This window comes from Rhineura floridana, chromosome 8 (genome assembly GCF_030035675.1).
Source record: "Rhineura floridana isolate rRhiFlo1 chromosome 8, rRhiFlo1.hap2, whole genome shotgun sequence".
Classification (NCBI taxonomy): Eukaryota; Metazoa; Chordata; class Lepidosauria; order Squamata; family Rhineuridae; genus Rhineura; species Rhineura floridana.
In genome coordinates, this window is record NC_084487.1 from 102,672,767 (window position 1) to 102,697,995 (window position 25,229).

Genomic DNA, 25,229 nt, shown 5'->3' on the forward strand with positions numbered 1-25,229 from the left:
CAGTGTCACCAATATGCGGATGACACTCAGCTCTATCTCTCGTTTAAATCTTCACCAGAGTTGGCTGTGGAGACCTTGTCCAAGTGCCTGGAGTCCGTGAGTGGATGGATGGGAAGGAATAGGCTGAAACTGAACCCCGACAAGACCGAGGTACTACTCATGGGGGACAAGAGAAGGTTGGGAACTGTTGACCTGAAGTTCAATGGGGTGAGTCTACCCCTGAAGGACCAGGTCCGCAGCCTCGGGGTTGTACTTGATTCCAAGCTGTCCATGGAGGCTCAGATTTCGGCAGTGAGCCGGGCAGCTTGGTATCAACTACACCTTATACGTAGGCTGCAACCCTACCTTCCTGTTCATCAGCTCCCACTGGTAGTACATGCCCTGGTCACCTCTCGATTAGATTACTGTAATGCGCTGTACGTGGGGTTACCCTTGAAAATGGTCCGGAAACTACAACTTATACAAAATGCGGTGGCTCGACTACTTACAAAGAGTCATCGCCGGGACCACATCACGCCAGTGTTGTTCGATCTACACTGGCTTCCAGTTGTTTTCCGGGCCCAATTCAAAGTGTTGGTATTAACCTTTAAATCCTTATATGGTCTCGGCCCAGTTTATCTAAAGGAGTGCCTACAACGCCACCAATTATGCCGCCTGACAAGATCGGCCACACAAGGCCTTCTCTCAGTCCCGCCAACCAAATCAGCTAGATTGGCGGGAACTAGACAGAAGGCCTTTTCAGTGGTGGCCCCCACCCTCTGGAACTCCCTTCCACAAGATCTTCGGCACGCCTCTTCCCTGAATATGTTCCGCAAGGCCTTAAAGACCTGGCTTTTTCAACAGGCTTTTGAGACTTCTGGGGAGGCTTAATGTTCTTATGATCGAAACGCCTCCTACCCTGTATTGTTATCTTAATTTATATTGTTATATTGTATTTTATTGTATTGTGTTTTGCTGCATTTTACTATATGTAAAATAGAGTGGCCACCGGCCAGATAGGCAATACATAAATTAAATTTTATATTATTATTATTATTGTTATTATTATTATAGTCGTATAGAGGAGAAAGGTGTTAAAAAATGATCCACTCCGGGTGTCAAATATGCTAGGTACACCACTGGGCAGAGGCCATGCAAGCCCTCGACTGCTGCCTGGACTCGGTGGTAGGCTGGATGAGGGCCAATAAACTGAGCCTGAATCCTAGCAAGACGGAGGCACTGTGGGTTGGTGCTTCCCAAGTTCAGTTAATCAGTCAGTTGCCTGCTTTGGATGGGTTTGTACTACCTCTGAAAGAGCAGGTCCGTAGTCTAGGGGTGCTGCTGGATCCATCTTTCTCGCTAGAAGCCCAGGTGACCTCCGTGGCTAGGAGTGCCTTTTATCAGCTTCAGCAGGTAAGACAGCTGTGGCCATTTCTGGACCGGGATAGCCTGACCACTGTTGTCCACTGTGATGTTCCTATATTAATGTATATATGGTAAGTGTTGTTGTTTTAGAAGATACATGGTAAGTGGAGTGAAAGAGGAGGGGGAGTGAATGGGCAGTAGAATGCGAGATGATTGGCTGAGTGTTTAAAATGGCTGAATGTATGAAAGGAAGAGTGAGAGTGGAATCGGGGGGGAGAAGAGAACTGAGTGGGTTGGTTGGTGGGGTTTAGAGAGTTGTTTGCCAGGAGGGAGGTGGAGTTCGGATTAGTATTGAGTAAAACCATATGCTTATGTGCCTTAAGAAGAAATCTTGTTAATCTTGTTAGCTTTGTTATCTGTAATAAATACTTAATTTGGTTTACCAAAGGCCTGATCCTTGGCTGGGGTTTCACAGACCAGAAGGGAGGGTAAGGTAATGACCAAGGCTGAAGGGGAACTGTAACAAATGGTGGCAGCGGTGAAGAGAATAACAATACCAGTATTCAGAGTCTCTGGGAATACTAGTATTGGGACATTACTGGTGGTTGCCTAGCAGGGGGATCTGTTGAGATCTGTGCTAGAGCGGGGAGAGAAACCATAAGAGAGAGCGGTCCGGACTGGTGGAGTCCCTGGTGGTGCCTAGAGACAGGCAGTAACCACGAGCAGGTAGGAACCTGACAGGGAGAGCCAGGGAAGGACGCATCACACGTGGTGGCAGTAGCGGTGGGATACGAACAACAGAGAATCCAGATCCGAACAAAGGAGACTACGTCACACGTGGTGTCAGTAGTGGTGGGATACGAACAACAGAGAATCCAGATACAGTGGTGTGGCAAACAGAAATAACAAAACAAGATTTCTTGTGAGAGTGACTGGCAAAGAGTGTGTGGCAAAGAGTGAGTGAACTCAAACACCATGGCTGAATATATAAAAATGAAAAGAGAGGAGCTGGTGGAGAAGTGCATAACATTCAATTTACCTCACGAGGGTAAAGGGGTAGATGAATTGAGGGTAGCACTTATAGGATTTGCAACTGCCCAGCAAAAACAACCTGTCAGAGAAGAGACCCCAGAAGGATATTTAAGCAATCCCGCTTATATAGAGTACTTGAGAGAGAAGTTAAGATGGGAGGCTGAGGAAAAAGACAAGCAGAGGGAGTTGGAAGCTGAGAGATTGAGGAGGGAGGCTGATGAGAAAGAAAAGCAGCGGGTCTTTGAGGCTGAGGAAAAAGATAAACAGCGAGAGTTGGAAGCTGAGAGATTGAGGATGGAAGCTGAGAAGTTGAAGATGGAAACTGAGAGAATGAGAATGGGGTTTGAGGAGAGGGAGAAGCAACGAGCAGTGGATGCCGAATTACAAGTAGAAAAGTTAAAATTTGAAAGAGAGAAGTTTCATTCTGATGAAACAAGAAAGGACAGAGATGGTGCAAAAATAAAAATTACTCCAAAGGACTTTGCTGTCTATGAGCCTGGTCAAGATCCTCAAATTTACCTCAGCACCTTTGAAAAAGCAGCTCAGTTGTGGGGGTTACCTGAAGATAAATACATGCAGTATTTATCAAATCTGATTAAAGGGGAATTGGCTGAGGTATACCAATATTTCCCCTCAGACAGGCCCGTCACCTATGCTGAATTCAAAGAAGCAGTGTTTAAAAGATTCAGACTGGGGCCTGATTATTTTAGAAAGCTTTTCAGAAATTGCCAGATACAGACAGGGAGGTCTTTTGTGGAACTGGGAGCAAAGTTGATGGATATATTTGGAAAGTGGATGAGTAGTGCCAAAGCTCAGTCAGTGGAAGAGGTGAAAAGCCTCATGATACTGGATCAATTATACCATCAGTTACCACCAGAAATAAGGCTCCTGGTCAAAGACCGTTCCCCTACATCTGTGCAGGAGGCCGCAGAGATGGTGGATCACTTCGCCTCCAATAGAACTGGCTGGGTGGGGAAAACATCAAGAGAGTTTAAACCCAGACCATATAGTGCTGGCAGAAGGGATGTGGTACCACAGCGAGTGAGTCCTCCATTAAAATCTGAAGGGCACAGGACACCCCAGAGTGGATCTGTGTACCCTAAAAGTGAGGAGAAATTATGCTACAAATGTGGTAGACCGGGGCACCTACGTTTTCAATGTGAGGTTGCCAACCCCATTAGTAATCCTGCTCAGACAAGGACAGTGAAAACAGAGCCCAAGGCTTTAGAAACAGCGAAAAAGGTTCAGTTCTGCCAGATAAACTGGACAGAAGTAACAGACCTTGATTCAAGTCTGAGAGAGGAAGTGAGTGTACAAGGGGCAAATTATTGGGCATTGCTTGATACTAGTGCCGCTCAGACATTACTGAGGCCAGATTTAATAAAATCTGAGGTAATATTACCTCAGGAAACTGTGACTATCCAAGGAGTGAGAGGGCAACCAGAAAGTTTGCCTGTGGCCCTGGTGGATATGACTTGGAGAGGCCGAGAGGGCCGATATAAAGTAGGCATTAATGCCCAGCAACAAGAACCAGTAATACTGGGAAGGGATGTAATGGGCGCCCAAGGAAAGATCTATGTAGTGACCAGACAGCAACTTGGCAGAGAAAAAGAAGCCATATTAAGGGGGGCTGAAACAAACAGGGTGGAATCTGTTAACCAGCCTCAGGTCACCATAGCAACCACTAGCAGGCCTGCTGAAGGAGACAAACTGTATCAAGTGGTCTCTGGGGAAGAAGCAGATCAATTCAGGGAAGAGCTGCCTAAAGATATAAGTTTGAAGCAGATAAAGGAACAAGTCCTGACCCAACAGATTCCTTTCACTGACAAACTGAGGAATCAAGTTGTGTGTGAGAATGGGATTTTATATAGACTGTGGATGCCTGCTGAGAGAAAGGATGAATGTGAACCAGTGAAGCAATTGATAGTACCTAGCAAATACAGAACCAGATTGCTAGAGGTAGCCCACGATGTCCCATGTGCAGGACATCTGGGAATAAAAAAGACCAAGAGGAGATTGGCTGCACATTATTATTGGCCAAATATCTCCAAGGATGTAAAACAACATTGTCTATCTTGTGGAATATGCCAAAAGGTGGGAAAGAGTGGAGTAAAGACCAAGGCACCCTTAAAGCCCCTTCCTATAATTGGACAACCCTTTTATAGAGTGGGAATAGATTTGGTGGGCCCTTTTTCCAAACCCACAAGGCATGGCAAGAAATATCTAGTGGTGGTGGTGGATTTTGCCACCAGGTACCCAGACTCAGAAGCACTGAGATCTGTAGAAGCCCCTGTAGTGGCAGAGGCTTTATTAAAAATCATTATGAGGCTGGATTTCCCTCATGAAGTGCTGACAGATCAAGGCAGTGTATTCATGGGAGAAGTGATGCAATGTATGTAGAAATGTTGTGGTCTAAAACATCTAATGACCACTACTTACCATCCCGCCACTAATGGGCTAACTGAGAGATTCAATGGTGTTTTGAAGGGCATGATAAGAAGCTATGTTCAAGATCACCCACAAGACTGGGATGAACGTTTGGGATGCTTCTTATTTGCATACAGAGAAGTCCCTCAGGAGTCAACAGGCTTCTCACCCTTTGAACTAATGTTTACTAGAAAAGTGAGGGGACCTTTGGAACTGCTAAAAAATTCATGGGAAGGAACTTTGGGAGAGTACAAAACTTCTGTAGTAGATTTTGTATTGGAATTCCGCAATAAATTAACATCAATGATGGAGGTGGTGAAAGAGAATTTGAGTCAAGCTCAGCAGAAGCAACGTTACTGGTATGACAGAACAGCCAGGGAACGTGTGTATGATGTGGGAGATATGGTTATGGCGTTCATACCCAGGAAACATGACAAATTACAGGCTAACTGGGAAGGACCATATACCATCAGAGAAAGGCTTGACACAGTGACATATGTAATCACCACAGACCAATTAAACAAAAGCAAAGTGGTTCATGTAAATATGTTAAAGCCTTACCATACCAGGGATGCAAAGGTGTTGCAAGTTACCTTATTCCCTGAGGGAAGTGGGCCTGAACTTCCAGATTTGGTACAGGAAAGCAAAGACAAAGGAGGGGTAGATCAAGTGGAATGGTCAGAGGAGGTAGAGGAGGAAGTAAAAGAAGAGATTCTGAGAGTTTTGAAAACCTATAGGAATCTCTTTAGCAAAAAACCTGGCTGAACCAGTATAGTTATACATTCCATTGATACTGGAGATCATGCCCCAATCAGATCTGTTCCGTACCGTGTGAATGGGAAAGTTTTGAATGAGATCAAAAAGGAGGTGGAAGATATGCTGGAATTAGGAGTGATCAGGGAATCCATCAGTCCCTGGGCCTCAAGTATTGTCCTGGTTCCGAAAAAAGATGGAACGACAAGGTTTTGCATTGATTATCGGCTAATCAATAAAATTACTGTCCCAGATGCGTATCCTATGCCTAGGGTAGACGCAATGTTAGAGTTATTGGGGGCAGCAACCATTATCTCTACACTAGATCTCTGTAAAGGATTTTGGCAAATGGAACTAGACGAGCAATCCAGAGCCAAAACTGCCTTCAGTACACCAGATGGGTTATATGAGTTTGTGACCTTACCCATGGGACTAAGGAACTCACCAAGTTCATTTCAGAGGCTAATCAATACTGTGTTGCGAGGCATGTCAGATTTTGCAGTGGCCTATATCGATGACGTAGCCATTTTTAGCAAGTCGGTGCCTGAGCATGTCCAACACCTGACAACAGTATTGGAGGCCTTAAGAAAAGCAGGCCTCACAATAAAAGCTAAGAAATGCCAGTTTGGACTAAAGGAAGTAATCTATTTAGGACATAAGGTGGGGAGTGGGAAAATCACCCCCTTATGGAGCAAGGTGGAGGCAATACAAGCGTGGCCGATCCCCTTAACCAAAAAAACAAGTAAGGGCATTTCTGGGTGTGGCTGGATTTTATAGGAAGTTTGTGAGAAATTTTGGGGAAATAACAACCCCCTGGCATGAATTAACAAAGAAGTGTTCTGAGTGTGTGGTATGGACGGATGAATGTCAGAAGGCTTTTGATCTGCTGAAGCAAGCCTTGTGCCAAGGATCCATATTAATAGCACCAGACTATGAGAAACCATTCATCGTGGCTACAGATGCGTCGGACCTGGCGCTGGGAGTCATCTTGCTACAGGAGAGAGAAGGCACCAGACATCCAGTGGCGTACCTGAGTCGCAAGCTGACGCCGAGGGAGAAAAACTATTCGTCAGTCCAGAAGGAGTGCCTAGCGGTCGTGTGGGGACTGAACAAGTTGCGCCCATACGTGTGGGGACAAAGATTCACAGTGACTACGGATCATCGGGCCTTGTTATGGTTGCAGACTATGAAAGACCATAACACTATGCTGCAGAGGTGGTCCTGGGCCCTACAGGACTATCAAGTGGACTTCCAGTTCATAAAAGGCAAGGACAATGTACTGGCCGATGGACTTTCCAGGCAAGTGGCTGGGACTGCAGTGACGTGACCAGACAGAGGAACAAAGAAAGACATTTTCCCCATAGAGACTTTTATTTGTTAACGCGACGTATAAATCCTGGAACAGGAATAATACTCTGCTGTTGTTTAAGGGGGGGGGGAATGTGATGTTCCTATATTAATGTATATATGGTAAGTGTTGTTGTTTTAGAAGATACATGGTAAGTGGAGTGAAAGAGGAGGGGGAGTGAATGGGCAGTAGAATGCGAGATGATTGGCTGAGTGTTTAAAATGGCTGAATGTATAAAAGGAAGAGTGAGAGTGGAATCGGGGGGGAGAAGAGAACTGAGTGGGTTGGTTGGTGGGGTTTAGAGAGTTGTTTCCAGGAGGGAGGTGGAGTTCGGATTAGTATTGAGTAAAACCATATGCTTATGTGCCTTAAGAAGAAATCTTGTTAATCTTGTTAGCTTTGTTATCTGTAATAAATACTTAATTTGGTTTACCAAAGGCCTGATCCTTGGCTGGGGTTTCACAGACCAGAAGGGAGGGTAAGGTAATGACCAAGGCTGAAGGGGAACTGTAACAAATGGTGGCAGCGGTGAAGAGAATAACAATACCAGTATTCAGAGTCTCTGGGAATACTAGTATTGGGACGTTACTGGTGGTTGCCTAGCAGGGGGATCTGTTGAGATCTGTGCTAGAGCGGGGAGAGAAACCATAAGAGAGAGCGGTCCGGACTGGTGGAGTCCCTGGTGGTGCCTAGAGACAGGCAGTAACCACGAGCAGGTAGGAACCTGACAGGGAGAGCCAGGGAAGGACGCATCACATCCACGCACTGGTAACCTCCAGGTTGGATTACTGTAATGCACTCTATGTGGGGCTGCCCTTGAGGTTGGCCCGGAAGCTGCAGCAGGTGCAAAATGTGGTGGCAAGACTGCTCAATGGGGCATGGTATCGCCAACATGTCACCCCACTACTGAAAGAATTGCACTGGCTGCCTATTTGCTACCAGGCCAAGTTCAAGGTTCTAGTTTTGGTGTACAAAGCCCTATACAGCTTGGGACCAGGATACCTGAAAGACCATCTTACCCCTTATATGCCCAGTCAATCACTGCACTCTGCAGGTGAGGGCCTCCTGCAGATACCATCTTATCAGGAGGCCCGTTCTGCACAACATAGGAAACGGACCTTTAGGGTAGTGGCACCTACCCTGTGGAATTCCCTGTGGAGTGGTAGGCCCCATCTCTGTTATCTTTTTGGCACCTATTGAAGACTTTCCTCTTTCAACAAGCCTTTTAAGTTGAGACCTATCCCAGTCTGCGTCTGTGTTGGAATTGCTTGTTAATATGTTTTTTAAAAAACAATGTTTTTTAACCCTTTTTCAAAGATGTTTTAAAAGCTTTTTAAAAAAATGTTTTTAAAGTTGTTTTGCTTTGGTGTGTTTTAGGGTCTGTTTTTATGATTTTGATGTGTTTTTAGTGCTTCTGTTTGCCGCTCTGGGCTCCTGCTGGGAGGAAGGACGGGCTATAAATCAAATAAGAAAGAAAGAAAGAAAGGAAGGAAGAAAGGAAGGAAGGAAGGAAGGAAGGAAGGAAGGAAGGAAGGAAGGAAGAGAGAAAGGAAGGAAGGAAGGAAGGAAGGAAGGAAGGAAGGAAGGAAGGAAGGAAGGAAGGAAGGAAGGAAGGAAGGAAGGAAGGAAGGAAGGAAGGAAGGAACCTTTGGCGGACCAAATGTTCCTCACCTAAAGAAATGAAAGTTTTGGATCATTTTGAGCAGAGACATAGCAGGTGGAAGGGGATGCTTAGCCCTTCTTCTTCCCACTGCCCTTTCATTCCAAATGGCCCCCAAAGTTATTTTTTCACTGCAGGGTTCCAAACATATGTTTGCAAGGGTATCTGAAATGTATCTTCAACAGCCTCTCTCCCTCTCCCTCTTTCAGCAAAAAGCAGTCCTTTTTTAAATAGAAAAAGTAGAACTGAATCCTATTCACAGAACCGTTGTGGGTTTCATTTTGAAACTGATTTCTAGCATTTTGACTTATGTTATCTGTGGCATTCAGGAGGGCGAGATGCATTACACAATACGGTGTTTCATACTGCAGAGGCAAAAGAGGTCTTCTGTATACCATATATAAGTGCATTTAACATCTAAAATAGGACTGAAAGTGTCGCTGTGGGTATCATCAGCAGTGTCATCTTTTCTGTAATAAAGTAAGTCAGTAGCTCACATTAAAGATTTAAACCTTTAGACTTTTTTTCTTTGTTACGGTTTTGTTTACATAGATTCCCTCAGAGAGAAGGAGCTCTTTAAAGCATCTTCCACCATTATGTGGAATGAGAAAAAGTGTTGCACAATAAATTAGCATATTTATTTATTTATTTGTTTATACCCTGCCTTTCGGCCAAAGGCCCTCAAGGCGACTTACAAAAAATAAATAAACACAAATATAAAAATACATCAACAAAAGCAATACACTTTACAAAAATTAAACTAAATAACAAATAACATTATTAAGAAAATTATACAAATATACAAATTTATACAAATTTATATTAAATATCTTTCAACATCTTTCCTTCTTTCACAGTGTGAATTCCCAGTGTGCCAACTTTGAAAGTACATGTTTTGTTTATGTTAAAAAAATGCAGCTTCATTTCTTTTTCTTGCCTACCTCTTCGTTTAAACCGTGGCAGGGGCTCACTTCTCTCACTGAAGAGGAGGTGTAACTACCTTTTACTCCATGAAAGAAAGTAATCTCACCCAGATAGAACAGTGGTCCTCAGGAAGCCCTAGTCAGGAAGAAAGGAATCAACTAAGCATGTGTTCAAAGATGAATGTTCCATCAATGCAACAATTTCTCCTTGTGCAACAGACTGTTCTCTCCCTCTCCATGTTTCCTGTGTGACCCCTAAATCTGTTCTTGGGTTTCCCCCAATCCTCCAGATAAGATTTGAGAATGGCACAGGGCACGCATGGGGGGAGGAGAGAAGTGAAAGTTCCATTGCGCTAGCTGTAATCCTTGTGCACAGGTAACTATTTAGTAGAATACCCCCACACATGTGTAAAGCACATTTAAAGTGCATTTCCCCCCTGAAGAATCCTGGAAACTGTAATTTACCCCTCACAAAACTACAATTCCCAGCACCCTTAAAGCACAGCTCCTAGGATTACTTGGATGGGGGCCAGCGTTTTAAATGTATGGTGTATATACAGCTCAATAATGGTGATGTTTGAATAACATAACACATATTGTATTGTAGCTAATTTCATTTAAAGGTAGAGGAGGGGGATCAACTGAATTGTCATCTGAATTTCAGCTGAAAACTTTCATTGTCACACATTCAATTCCTGTATCTATAAACCCCAGTCCAAAACGCAGTTGTGTTCCAATATGTACAAAAAGGAGCACATGAACAGATAATGCTGTCTTCTGTTCTGTATCATGGATAATTCTAAGTGTACCAAGGCTGGGATTCACCCAAATGGAAGGAGGTTCAGACCCCTCATGCATTCAAATCAGGCAACATATGCTGGGAACATGCACTAGTCATATCCCCAGAAAGCTGCACGCTTGGCAGGCATATTTACATGAGTGAAAATATCTCCAAATGATGGGGAATACTGAGCAAATCAGAATTCACCTCTGACACAGAGAGATCTATGCTCTTACATTTAGTCCATGTTTAAAGCTGATTTTAACTCTTGCCAAATGCATGGCTGGTGTGCATGCTGGATGTGACCCTGCTCTCCCTTTCAATGCTTGTTTAAACACCCCTGTTGATTGAAGGAGAAAAGGTAGCCCCTGCTTACGCAGACAGTGGAAGCCCAGCATGACAACAATCATATGCATACATACCTGGACACTGGACACAAGTCTGCTATGCATGAGTAATCATGCATAGGATTGCACTGTGAACAACTCAGGGTTGTGTGCACTGTATTTATTTCATTCTCACAAGCATTTTACTCCTCTATAAGATCACAAAGGATAAGCAGCAAAGTCTTTTTGGTTGTGACCCTTCTCAGGAAACTTAAAATACCCTATTCCTACCTTCTTCTTCCAGCTGAAGATTTGTCCTTCTTTTCACATACTGGGCATTCGTTGGGATTGGTTAAGTTTCTATGAATGGATTTTCCGCAGTTTTTTTTTTTATAAATACTATGTGACTTGATTTCTTAACATTGCTTTATTGTGATTTTCTGCATTTAGCCTTGAGCACTTTTCACTGGAAAAGCAACTCAAAGGTTTTAGGAATAAATAAATTGAGGTATATTATGCTGAAAGACAGTGATGGGCTTAAGCACAACCAGTAGCTTTGAGACCAAGTGGGGTTTGAATTTGAGTGTCCTGCTTCCATGGCCAACACTCAAGCACACTGCTTTGCACTGGTTCATGCAAAATGTCATCAAAGCTTGTTTCAGCTCCCCTTTTTAGTAAGAGAATGAGGCAAGTTTCTGCTCCACGCACATAAGGCACCTGCTCTTGAGTTGAAATTCAAATTACACAATGAAGTTGCAGTCCCTACCACCCACTAGATTGTTTGTTCCATGCAATTTTTGCTTTGCAAGCACTGGAAGTTTGTACAACTAACATTTGGCTTTTCAGAAGAGAAAATGAAAAATGGAGATAAAAGGTTTGTGGGTTGTTGTTTGTTTAAACTCTTTGCAGTTGGTTACAAATATAGCTTTCTCCACAGAAGTTCTAAAACAGTGACTGATGCACACAACTAACCCAAACCCCAAGGAGCACATGACTGAATGGAATTTTCAAACTGATCCTATCCATCCAAGTACTGGAAAGATGCTTTGTGTCAAGGCTTCCAAGGAGATGAGTTCTGCTAGCGGTCACCTGCTATGCATTAAAACAAGGCTCCTACTGAGAGGAATAATATTAGACAATAGGACTGTCAAAACCAGTGATTTAAAAACAAAAGAGTGACCTTCGGGAGCATTAACACACAATCAAACAAGCAACAGGGCACCAGCACTGTGGAATTAACGAACACAAGTGAGATCTGTTTACTAGTGCAGAACTGTCCATTAAAGCCACACAGATTCCAGTACAGCTGGAGGAATAATTTGGAACAATATATTATTTAGCAAACTCATTTAATCTCTTTCTTGACCGAGGATTGTTTAAATTACAATGTTCTGAAAACAGATTAGTCACCCAGAAAATAATTTCCAGGAGTAACACCTCGCTGTAATTTATGTCTAGGACATTAACTACAAGCACACTCTTCCCTGGTGATTTACATAGCTAAAGATGTTCTGATTTATGAAAATATTGACAAAACCATGGAGGACATGTATTGATTAAAATGTAATTTCAACATGCATTTAATGATGTACAGAGTAGGGAACTTGCTTCTGCATGGCACCAGAGGGCATAAGCCAGGATGTTGGAAGATAAAATGCAAGTCTATTCAACTGACCTCCAGATTGTCAAGAATTGCTTTCTTTTCACATACCCCTCATACACACCTTGCACCTCCCCAAATCTTTGGCAGTCTCCCAATCCCTGCAAGAGAGCTTCAGATTTCAATAACGATCAAGACCCAACCCCCCCCCCTCTAGCCTTTCACTCCTGTCTTAGGTGTGCCACTGAAATCCAGAAACAACCAGATTCTGGTATGGATTTTGTAGCTCCAATGCTATCTGATGATTTTCAGTGCTGTGGGTATGCTTGTCAGAATCTCCAAAAGAAAAACAAAAAACGGCTTGATCATATTTCTATATTTATAATGGACAGCACATGTGCTCATTTAGTATTTGTGCCAAGGCAACACAGAAGTGTGTGTTGCATTCAAGGCACAGCAAGGCAAAGACTAATCTGTATTCATGATATACCACACTTCTCTTTTATGTGTACTGTTGAGCCAAATAGCCTCTATTCAAATCTCATCAGGAAAGTTCACCAATATGAACAATCTAACTTTTACCATGCTTGTTCACCTGATTCTAAGCCATGGGTTCCCAATGCAGCACCCACAGGAGCACATGGGCCTGCAGAAGCTTGCCCTGGCACCCACAGGGTCCCATCCCTCCCCCTAAAATGATGCTTGAGAGAAACATCTATTGTAGCCAACAGAAAGATATTTCAAGCATAATTGTAGCACCTAACTGAGGCATGAATTCAGATGTCACAGCTGGGCAGGCTCCCCAACTGTGACTCCCCTGCCAAAAGCACCCTTCTATGCCACAATAAGCTTATTTTAAGCCTAATTACAATAGAGGAGAAGTGAAGGGGGAGTCAAGGTTGAGTGGGAAGGATTACCTGTTCCCTCTCCAGCATCAACCCGTCCCATACACACTGAAGGCCTTGTTCAAATTCAGTTGTCAGCATTTCATCTAGCCTAAGTCATCAGCTTTTTACCGTTAATTTCTCTAAATATACACATTTTTGGTGTGCAATTCTGCACAATATACATATTTTTGCAAAGCCATTTCCCCTAATATAATGCATTTTGTATCTTTGTTGCATAATATTTATTTACCCTAGTATAAGCATTTTTGCACACAGGACGTGGCTGAAGAACTGCATAGCAAAATTCTGAGAAGTGCAGATGATGACAAATGGTTGTGTTTTGGTTCGTGTATTTCTTCAGAAAGTATGGATTAGGTAGGTTTCCCTTTAAATACAAACTGAATTTCATTTCTCCCCGTCATGCACATCCACAACCATGTTCCAGTTGTCAAATGAGAAATTCTTGCCAGTTGGGGAATGCTGTATTAGATTTTCCCCTCTGCTGCACAATATCCCTGAATTGGGTTACATGAATCTTGGCCAGCATTGACAGCATTCATGATTGAGATATTTAGTCTTAAGACATGGGCAATGCTGACTCCCTTTTCACATGTACAGCTGTTTTAAAAAACTTACAAACTCTGTGTGGACTTCCTTCTTGTATAGAGAATTATCCTATTCAGAAAGGGGAAATGCGTGGTGCAGAAACAATGGAATTATCTTCCTCCTCCAAATGCTTTTAGGAAGGCCTCTGGTAACAGGAAATTGCAAGGGCCTTTCTAGCTGCACATGAAAGGGAGCATCCTTTCCTATGAGTAGGTCCAAATTGCAGTCAACATTGAGCAGTAACTGTCACTGAAAACACTTCTATTTTCTGTCCAGTGAGTAATACATGCTTGGTTTGTGAATGCTGGGTGAACATTTAGTTATAGATAGAATACCCATCTTCCCACATCACCATCTTTACTTCTAGCAATGTCTCACAAGCAGCTTTTCTAACTGAAAGGAATTGTGTAGGAGAAGATAAAAAGGCATCACACCCTGAGTATGTCCTTGAAATGGAATGGGTGAGGGTGAAATATTAAGCAAATCCTTTGCATCCCTCATTAAGGCATTGATTAATAGCCCTGAACAACAGCACGGAGGGATGGTCATTCTGAGGTAATGAAATAAGCCCTCATGAATCCTTGTGGCAAGAAGAATAAAGTGAGTTGTTCTCTTTCAAATTTATTAATCTGCCTTGTCAGAGACATCTCTAGAGGTAGAAAAGGGAAGAGGTGGAAAAATAGTAATTACAAAGCCATACTGATGAATGAAGGGATTAGGACGGCTGACCTTATCTACAACACTAAGGGCCACCATATGTTACAGTTTTTCTTTTTTCGTTTTTCTTTTTCATACAGAGGAAATACGTCCATGCAGGGAAGAGCTTGATAACCATCTATAGATGATCATACATCACAATCATACACATATCTGTTTCAATGTGAGTGTATTATAGGATTTACATGAACTAGGAAACTGTTGTTGGCCAGGCCAATACCAAGCAGTAGCTTTACGACTGGGAATTTAACATTTAGGACATTGCATTCTGATAGCTTGCTCACTATATAGGATCATGATGGCATGTGGACTGCAGAGAAAATAAAAGGAAGGAGACTGGGGTGAATAAACATGGCAAACATGGTTTGTAGATGCATTTGTGTGATTGCCTGGTTCATGGATCAGAGATTCCAGAGCTCCAAAAATATAGGTTAGTATAGGTAAGTTAATTTTAATTTCAAAATGTTATAGTCTATGACCTCTCAAAGCCACTGTTGGTTCTTACTTTTCTTGCTATACTATAATGTTCAACATATATGTGTTATATGAAATGTGAAAGATGCTGTAATATAGAATTGTGTATGTCTCTTTTAAAAAAGTGAGATGATACAAAATAACCCTTTCTCAGCCATTGCTGATTATTCTGTATGACTGAGCTGGAGAACTTTTGGTCCAGCTGATGTTGGACCAACTTCCATCAGCCTAAACTAATATGACCAACGGTCAGGGATGATGGAGCTCTAGTCCAAGAGCACCTTGAGGGTCAAAGATTCCCCAACTCTGGTGTATGTCAGATTGTACTTCATTTGTACAAAAATGCATGAACATTAAAGTGGAATTTAACAGGAATTTCATTAAACTGAATTCCAGGATGTCCCACAGAGTAGAGGTGAATCTAGCATTCGCTATGCATCCTTAATTTATCTCTTTTCATGCTGGTTGGAGCAAACAGTAGGAATGTGATGAAACTCAAGTACCCATAAGGTGGTTCATTGCACAGGAGTGGATAGACATATCTGTTGCAAAATACTGGGGAAGGGGTCTCTCAGGCACAAGGATATCAACAGAAACTAGTCTGTTGGCTCCTGTACCTACAAGCCCAGTCCTAGCATTGGTGAATATAGGGATCGTAACACCATGATCCCTTATATTCCTATTACCACCTCTGCATCCCTCCATAAACTTCAGCAAAAGTAGGAACCAACGCAAGAGTGACTGTTCGAAAGAAGAATGTTATTGATAATAGGAAAAATAGAAGCAAACACAATAACTCACTCTCCACTCCTTTCAGCAAGCAAAATAAACTTAATACTCACAAACAATAAAAGACAGCAAAGATCCTTGGGCCACCATTCCTTCCCTCAACCAGACAGCACACTCTTGTAGGATGTAGAGTAGGCTGATAGTAACAGCTTGTCCCCAAGTTTCTACTTAAATACTCTCTTCTCCCCACTTCCAGTAAACTCCTGCCTCACTAATTAGTTATTAATTGTAGGCAAATCTTCCTACGTTGATTGGTCCTTACTCTTTTTACAACATACCCCTCTTCCGAGAAGGATCTGCCCCTGTCTACGTAGTTTGTTTTCCCAGATGGCACCAACATTAATCTTTTTGTGGTAAATATTGTGGGTTTTGCCTTCTCTCACTTCTTTTCAGGGGCGAAGGGGCTTTTTCTGACATACTGTCAATCATTGCTGTCCCAAGGTGACCTTCTATGTTGAAGTCTTATCTGATGCTATATTAACTTTTTTCTTATGATCACCTATAATCTATACCTATATATGTTGGACCACGCTGTCTTCTGTGTTCCTCACAGAAAGGGAGACAGGAGAGGAAAAGGAAAACCTGCAGTAAAGGGGTTAAAAACTACTGGAGCGGTTGCCAGGCTTACCAAGGCCAACAGCTGGTTGACAAGGGCAACCATCTAGATAAAAAGCAGAGCACTCAGACAGTGGGTGTGGGGGGTTTAGTATGGTGAAAGACTTGTGTATGACTTTCTTAATGTCAGTAAAGACTCTGAAAGAATACTTTGCCTGGACTGGCTTTTTTGCGGTTGAACCTGTATCAGGATCTTCATTTAAACCACGCACACGCACACACACTCGCAACGGGGTTATGGGCCCAGGATCTGGTTTACTGTGAGGTTCTGGAGCTGGTTCTAACCCAGAGACAATGAAGCTGAGAAGCAGGGTGAGTCGAGACATCGGAAGGCACAGCGGTAAGCGAAAGCAGAGACAGGATGGCGATAAATCTGTCAGCCGGGATGCCGATGGAAAGACTGACTGAAGTGAATTATAGCAGTTGGAAATTGAGGATGAAAGCGGTACTAGCCAGAGAAGATTTATATGAAGTAGTTGAAACCGCCCCACCGGCTGCTCCGTCAGCGGCTTGGACGAAAAGAAATGAAAAGGCGAAAGCATTTATTACGTTGGGACTGTCTGATAATCAGCTGTTGCATGTGAGGAATGAGCCGACTGCACATCAAATGTGGGAAACTCTGAAAGCAGCTCACATTCAACAAACAGAGGGGAGCAGGCTGTGTTTAGCCAGACAGTTGTATAAACTTCGTTTCACAGACGATGGAAACATGACAGAGCATCTTGCTGAGTTTCAACGTTTATTCGCTGAGTTACAGGACCGAGGTGTTGAACACAGTAACCTGCAGAAATCCTATATTGTGTTATCATCACTCAGTGAGAAATGGGACAATTTAGTGACAGCCATGGAAGGATTACCAGATGGAAGTTTAAATTTGGATTTCATAGAACAGAAACTGCAGCAGGAATGGAGCAGGAGACAAGAACACAAAAAGACTGAGACTAAAGAAGCCATCACAAGGAAACAATTTAACTCCAGAGAAAGACATGAACTTAAAACATGCTATTTTTGTGGATCTCGAGGACACATACAGAGAAACTGTGTAAACAAATGGAAAAATAGAGATAATGGATGGAAACACCCGAGTGTGAACCTTATAACGAAAGAGAAGAATGAAACAAATGACTGTAAATGGCTTATTGACAGTGGAGCATCTAATTGCCTAATTACCGAAGCAAGCCTGTTTCACACATCAAAGGCTGTGAAAGAGTTTATTTGTTTAGCTGATGGATCGCAACGGGACGTCATCGCTAGAGGAACTCTGAGGCTAAGTAAACTTAAAACTATTCTAACTGATGTTCTGTTAGTCCCTAATTTACAATGTAACGTGCTTTCAGTTAAGAAATTAACAGAAATTGGTTTTAATGTGATATTTGAAAGAGGTAAATGTATTATAAAAAGAGGCAATGAAATATGTATGACAGGAAGTTTGCAGAATTCTATGTTTGTGATACAAAACAATCACAACGAACCAGAATGTGCTTGGTTGAGCTTAAATAAACAGGTGCATGAAGATTGCATTCATGAATGGCATAGAAAACTGGGTCATGCCAACTTTGAAAAGATTAAAAACACTCCAATACACAGCAAGGACTTAAAATTAAAAGGCTGTGAGTATGCATATGATTGTGATGCTTGCTATAAGATGAAAACAACAGTGGCACCTATTAATAAGAGAGCTGAATGCACAACTACTGAGCCATATCAGCTAATTCATATTGATTTATCTGGACCTCTGCAATGTTCAAAGGGAGGAGCGAGATTTTTCATGGTGATAGTGGATGATTTTACAAGGTTTACTCACGTATACTTGCTAAAAAGGAAAAGCAAGGCAGAAGACAAATTACGGTTATTTATAAAGAAAATGGAGACTCAACATGGGGTCACTATACGAAAAATTCGATCAGATCAGGGGGGAGAGTTCACTAGTCATGCGCTGCATGAATTTCTTGAAAAGATGGGAATAGTCCAGAATTTAACTGCCCCATTTAACCCATCTGCTAACGGGGTGGCAGAGAGGAGAAACAGGTCCTTGCAAGATTCCATGAGAGCCATGCTTGAAGATGCAGATTTAGACAATACATTTTGGGGTGAATGTATTCTTTATGCAGTTTACATACAGAATAGATTACTGCATAGGATGATAGGAATGTCTCCTTATGAAAAACTAACAGGGAGAAAGCCAACAGTAAAACACATTGATCACTTTGGAGCCAAATGTTGGGTTCATATTCCCAAGATTAAAAGACGTGGAAAAATAGCTCCAAGAGCCAAGGAAGGACGTGTATTAGGTTTTCAAAATGCCTATTATAGGATCTGGAATCTTGAGTTGCAACAAGTAATACTCAGTCGTAGTATCAAAATTGCAGATCCAACATGGAAACAAAGTCAAACAATTGATCTAGGTGAAGCACACAAACCTCAATTGATAAAAGAGGAGCAAAGACATCCAGAGCGTAGTGAAGGGGAGATATTGCAAATACCTTTGAAAGACGCTGTAAAAGAACAAGGTTATGAAAAACGTAACATTAAGAGACTTAGCATTGAAGACACAGAAACACCAGGGACAAGTACAGAAATAAGTGTAGACAGAGATGTTAACACAGAAACCATGCGCGACAGTTTAAGACGCTCTGAAAGAGCTAACAAAGGACAACCTCCTCAAAGACACACAGTTGGTATAATTCAACATGTTAACAGTGAAATAGAACAGGCAAATCAAACAGAATGGGAGAAAGAAGGGCCTATAGAGTCAGAAACATTGAATTTACTGTGGAAATATTGTGAGGATGAAAATATCTAAATCTGGTGAATATGCTTGGTGTATGTAACATAATTCATTCTGAAAGAAATGATGTCAAATAAAGATAAGAAATGACTTGTAAGTGAAAGAAAAACAAAACAATGAAATGTATGTCAAATGTATGTATATGAAAAGCAAATGTATATAATGATGTAAAGAGGTTTCTAATTTCTGTGAGAAACAGGTGGGGGCTGTTGGACCACGCTGTCTTCTGTGTTCCTCACAGAAAGAGAGACAGGAGAGGAAAAGGAAAACCTGCAGTAAAGGGGTTAAGAACTACTGGAGCGGTTGCCAGGCTTACCAAGGCCAACAGCTGGTTGACAAGGGCAACCATCTAGATAAAAAGCAGAGCACTCAGACAGTGGGTGTGGGGGGTTTAGTATGGTGAAAGACTTGTGTATGACTTTCTTAATGTCAGTAAAGATTCTGAAAGAATACTTTGCCTGGACTGGCTTTTTTGCGGTTGAACCTGTATCAGGATCTTCATTTAAACCACGCACACGCACACACACTCGCAACAATATAAACCCCAGATTAAAGTTTTTATTTAAACTATATCTTATATCAACTTTACTTTTGGCATTTTATAGCCTTTATCATCCTATGCATGTGTACTAGAATAGCAAAGCTAGCTTCCTCATTTCAGCTTACTAGGGACAACAACAGGATGTTCTTTGTCATCTTCCAACAGTGCAGAGACATTTAAATAGTTCAACTAATTAGCTGTTATTCTGGGTCTTTAATAAATGTTCCATGGTCCCCACAATCTCTTTCAACTACCTGAAATCTCTTTCTTACTCCATGCCCTATCTACAACCACCCACAATTTCTGATCCCCCCTTATTAAACTAAAATCTATGTCACCTACCTCTTTTACCATGTAAAAGGAATAGATCACACTCAACTATCTTTATCCATTAGACCCTTAATATACCTAAGCTCTCCTGAAGACACCCCCCTTTAATGTGATATATGAAAGCCCAAAAACTTTTATTAAAATTGTACATCAACACCAATAGATGGGAGTAAAAGCTCACACTCTAACCTCAAGTACCTATTTACTGTAAATTTCAGGTAATCAAGCTAGTTCCCTGTTCTTGTGGTTGTACTATTCTCCTTTCACCATATCATTTGGACATAACATGATGCCAGTTTGATATTACAGTTCAGCGGTACTTTCCGTATCATGATTCTGAGTCCTCTTCGCCTTTTAATTGTTAAAGTTCATTCTAATCCATTCATATCAATGTACCTAAACCCCTTTAAACTTATGCTTATCGATGCAGAATAATTAATTCAATTCCTAAGTAAACTAATAATTATTATAGTAATCCCCCCTGTTTATATAGTCTATTGACATCCTTCCACATGCAAATTTAAATTCATGCCATTTAATTAGAAAAAAGCAAGTAAATAAATGGAAAGATAACTATTTCTTAGATCTAATCAGGCTTTATCCCTTTAAGTCAGTATTGTATGTGTATGTGCAGACTATACTTGGTAATCAATATCAAACACAGCTATCTCAAAATAATTGGAATTGTACAATCTACAACATGGTGAAATTGGATAAGGACATTAAGATGTCTGAAAAGGCTAGCAAAAAAGTGTGATTGCTTTGGTATATATTACTGAATTTTCACAAGCTGCATAAAATATACAGTGTACTTTTCAAACTCAATTATTCATCTATAGGATTTTTATCCTCTATTATTTTCCTATGGGATTTTTATCCTTACCTTGTAGCCTATTGATCCTTTTTAATGGGAACACAATTTGTCATGAAGTCAACTGTGCCACTGACTGTTGAAATGAGCAAAGCACAGTGTCCTTCTAAAAACTGACACTATGTTATTTATTTAAGGAAATTGCTGACTGAACAAAATATATTTGTAATTCTTTTTTTTTTAAATGGATATGCAGTTTGTCAAGTCCAATGTAAAAACTGCATATCTGCTTTTGTGAAGAAGTGTCCCAGTTATCTGGCAGGTTTGATAAAAAAAAAAACAAGCAGCAAACAGATGTGCAACCTCATGCTCAGCTGTAGAAAATGGTAGAGAACAGGCCCCCTAAATCTAAATTTCAGCTCTTAATATACATCCATATTCCCTTGTGCTTAATGACAGGTAGCATAATGCAACACATAACTTAACAGACATTTAAGAAGATGACTGTGCATCCAGTTACTGTTGTTTTTTAAAAGGCATTTTTTTTCAAAGTCTGCAGGTGTAAAGATTTTTTGGATCTGCCTAAAGACTGGAATCATTGCACAGATTATTTGAGGATATCTAAGATAAGTATGAAGGAAGACAGAAATGTCCATGAATAAATGGATACTCACATGTTGCTGATGAGGAAAGGAAGTGCAATTTCCTGGGAGCCATAAGCACATGGCCAGGTCAGGTGATGTGGCTAGCACATCAGATAACATGCAATTCAATTCTATGCATGTTTGCTCTGAGTAAATATGCATGGGACTGTAGATTTAATTCGTTTTTAAATAATGCAATCAATCAAACTGGAATCCTGTAATATGGATGCCACTCTATACTATCCTGTACTTAGATGGCACTATCCAGGTTGTAACCATGGGGTTTCAGTCCTATGGACAGTTGCTCTACATTTAATCCTAAAACCACATATTCTTGAAAATAAATTTGCTTACAATTTCTTCCCCAGTTTATTTTAATGTAGACTTTGATTTGCCCCAAATTTAGCTACTAGACGTTGGTCATGCATTTGCAACTCGTTAGCCAGTCCAGTGGCGTCACTAGGGTTGGTGTCACCTGGTGCGGTAACTCATGGTGTCACCCCCATGGACCTCCTCCCGTATCAGACTATACAGAATCCTTAGTAATGTTTTTTGTACTAATGTTACTCGTAAATCGTAATTCCCATATATCACTGAATGTAATGGCAATAGTAGTGACATAAACAACTAGCAAAATTAAAATTACACCTTTGAATTACAATATCATATGCACAGCTCAAATTCTTGCTCTTATTACTAATGGGAGTTAATTATCTTGCATATTTCCTAGGAGGAGAACGTGCCAGGTAAGGGGAACTCGCCCCAGACAAGTTGTGTCTGTGCCTTGTTCCGGTTTTCCTCAAGGCCACAGAACTGCTGGTTGTTCTATCAGCCAGCCCTTAGATCTCCAGGTGCTGCTTTTGAATGCCAGGTCGGTATATAATAAAACCTCCCTTGTCCACGACTTAATTGTGGATGAGGGTGCCGACCTGGCATGTCTAACCGAGACCTGGGTGGGTGAGCAGGGAGGAGTTGCTCTCTCTCAGCTTTGTCCACCTGGGTATACGGTGCAGCACTATGGTAGACCTGAGGGTCGGGGAGGCGGGGTCGCTGTGGTCTATAGGAGTACTTTCTCTCTCACCAGGCATCCTGTCCAGATGGCGACTGGTCTAGAGTGCCTCCACCTTGTGCTGGGTCAAGGAGACAGACTGGGAATCCTGTTGGTGTACCGCCCACCTTGCTGCCCAACAGCTTCCCTAGCTGAGCTGACAGAGATAGTCTCGGAGGTATTGCTGAGGTCCCCCAAACTTGTGGTGTTGGGGGACATCAACATTCATGCCGAGACTGTTTTATCTGGGGTGGCTCAGGACTTCATGGCCTCCATGACAACCATGGGGCTGTCTCAATTTCTTACTGGCCCAACGCATGTATCGGGTCACACTCTTGATTTGATCTTCGCCACTGGTCATGGAAATGGTGATCTGGAGGTGGGGTGTTTTTCATCTACTCCATTGTCATGGACAGATCACCGCCTGCTAAGTTTTAGACTTACGATGACTCTTTCCCTCTGCAAGGGTGGGGGACCTATTAAGTTGGTCCGCTCTCGGAGGCTTATGGATCCTATTGGTTTTCAGACGGCTCTGGGAGTTTTTCCAGCTGATAGTACTGGCGCTCCTGTCGAGGCCTTGGTCGAACTGTGGAATACGGAGATGGCCCGGGCTATTGACACGATTGCTCCCGCGCGCCCTCTTCGATGCAGAGCTCATACAGCTCCGTGGTATACCCCGGAGCTGAGAGTGATGAAGCAAGAGAGAAGGAGGCTGGAGTGCAGATGGAGACGAACTCCAGACGGATGCAGTTATGCTTTGGTAAGTGCCTCTACTAAGTCGTATATAAAAGCGGTAAGGGCGGCTAAGAAGTTTCACTTCGCTGCCTCTATCAGGACATCTCTCTGCCGCCCTGCAGAGCTTTTTAGGGTTGTACGAGGACTCTTACATTCTGGTCCTCGAGATACTATTGAAACATCTGAAGCTCGCTGTAACGACATCGCAGGGCACTTCCAAAATAAAATCGCATGCATCCGTAGGGACCTAGACTCCGATGTTATGACAAACGAATCCATTGAAGTGTCCAGAACACGGTCTTGTCTTTCATTATTGGATGAGTTTCAGTTGGTGCAGCTTGAGGAAGTGGACAAAATACTTGGATTGGTGCGGGCGACCACGTCTGCTCTAGATCCTTGTCCATCTTGGCTAGTGAAGGCTAGCAGGACTACTACCACCGGCTGGGCCAAGGAAGTGATAAATGCCTCCTTGAGTGAGGGAGTAGTCCCTAGTAGCCTCAAGGAGGCAGTAGTAAGACCTCTCTTAAAGAAACCTTCCTTAGACCCAGATGACCTGAACAACTATAGACCGGTGGCGAATGTCCCCTTTTTGGGCAAGGTTCTGGAGCGGGTGGTTGCCGGTCAGCTCCAGGTGCTCTTGGATGAGACCGATTATCTGGATCCGTTTCAATCCGGTTTTAGGCCTGGTTTTGGCACTGAAACAGCCTTGGTCGCCCTGTATGATGACCTTTGTCGGGAGAGGGACAGAGGGAGTGTGACTCTGTTGATTCTCCTTGATCTCTCAGCGGCGTTTGATACCATCGACCATGGTATCCTTCTGGGGAGACTCGCGGAGTTGGGAGTTGGAGGCACTGCTTGGCAGTGGTTCCGCTCCTACTTGGCGGATCGTCACCAGAAGGTAGTACTTGGGGAACATTGCTCGACTCCTTGGACTCTCCATTGTGGAGTCCGTCAGGGGTCGGTTTTGTCCCCCATGCTTTTTAGCATCTACATGCAGCGTCTGGGTGCCGTCATCAGGAGTTTTGGAGTGCATTGCCACCAGTACGCTGATGACACGCAGCTCTATTTCTCCTTTTCATCTTCTACAGGTGAGTCTGTGGATGTGCTGAATCACTGCCTGACCACGATAATGGACTGGATGAGAGCTAATAAACTGAGACTCAATCCAGACAAGACTGAGACACTGTTGGTGAATGCCTTTCCTGCCCAGATGGTGGATGCTTACCCTGTTCTAGATGGGGTTACACTCCCCTTGAAGGAACAGGTTCGTAGTCTTGGGGTTCTTTTCGATCCTTCCTTGTCTCTGGAGGCGCAAGTGGCCACGGTGGCAAGGAATGCATTCTACCACCTTCGGTTGGTAGCCCAGCTACACCCCTATCTGGACAGGGATGACCTCGCCTCAGTTGTTCATGCTCTAGTAACTTCTAGGTTGGATTACTGTAATGCGCTCTACGTAGGGCTGCCCTTGAAGACAGTTCGGAAGCAAAACGCAGCAGCCAGACTGCTGACGAGGACCAGCCGGTCAGCGCATATAACACCTGTTCTGGCCCGTTTGCACTGGCTACCTATTTGCTTCCGAGCCAGATTCAAGGCGCTGGTTTTGACCTATAAAGCCTTACACGGCGTGGGACCGCAGTATCTTGTGGAACGTCTCTCCCGCTATGAACCGACCTGGTCACTTCGCTCAGCGTCTAAGGCCCTCCTCCGGGTACCAACCCATCGGGAAGCCCAGAGGACAGTTACTCGATCTAGGGCCTTTTCTGTAGTGGCCCCCGAATTGTGGAATAGCCTCCCCGAAGAAATACGCCTGGCCCCGACGCTTCTATCTTTTCGGTGCCAGGTTAAGACCTGGCTATGCTCCCAGGCATTTTAAAGCATTTAATGTTACAATTTTAAATCTCTTTGTTTCAGTTTATTTATTGTGATATTTTGTATTTCTGTACTTTTAATCTTTTGTACACCGCCCAGAGAGCTATTCGCTATGGGCGGTTTAAAAATGAAATAAAATAAATAAATAAATAAATATGCCCATAGTAAATTTTCAGATACT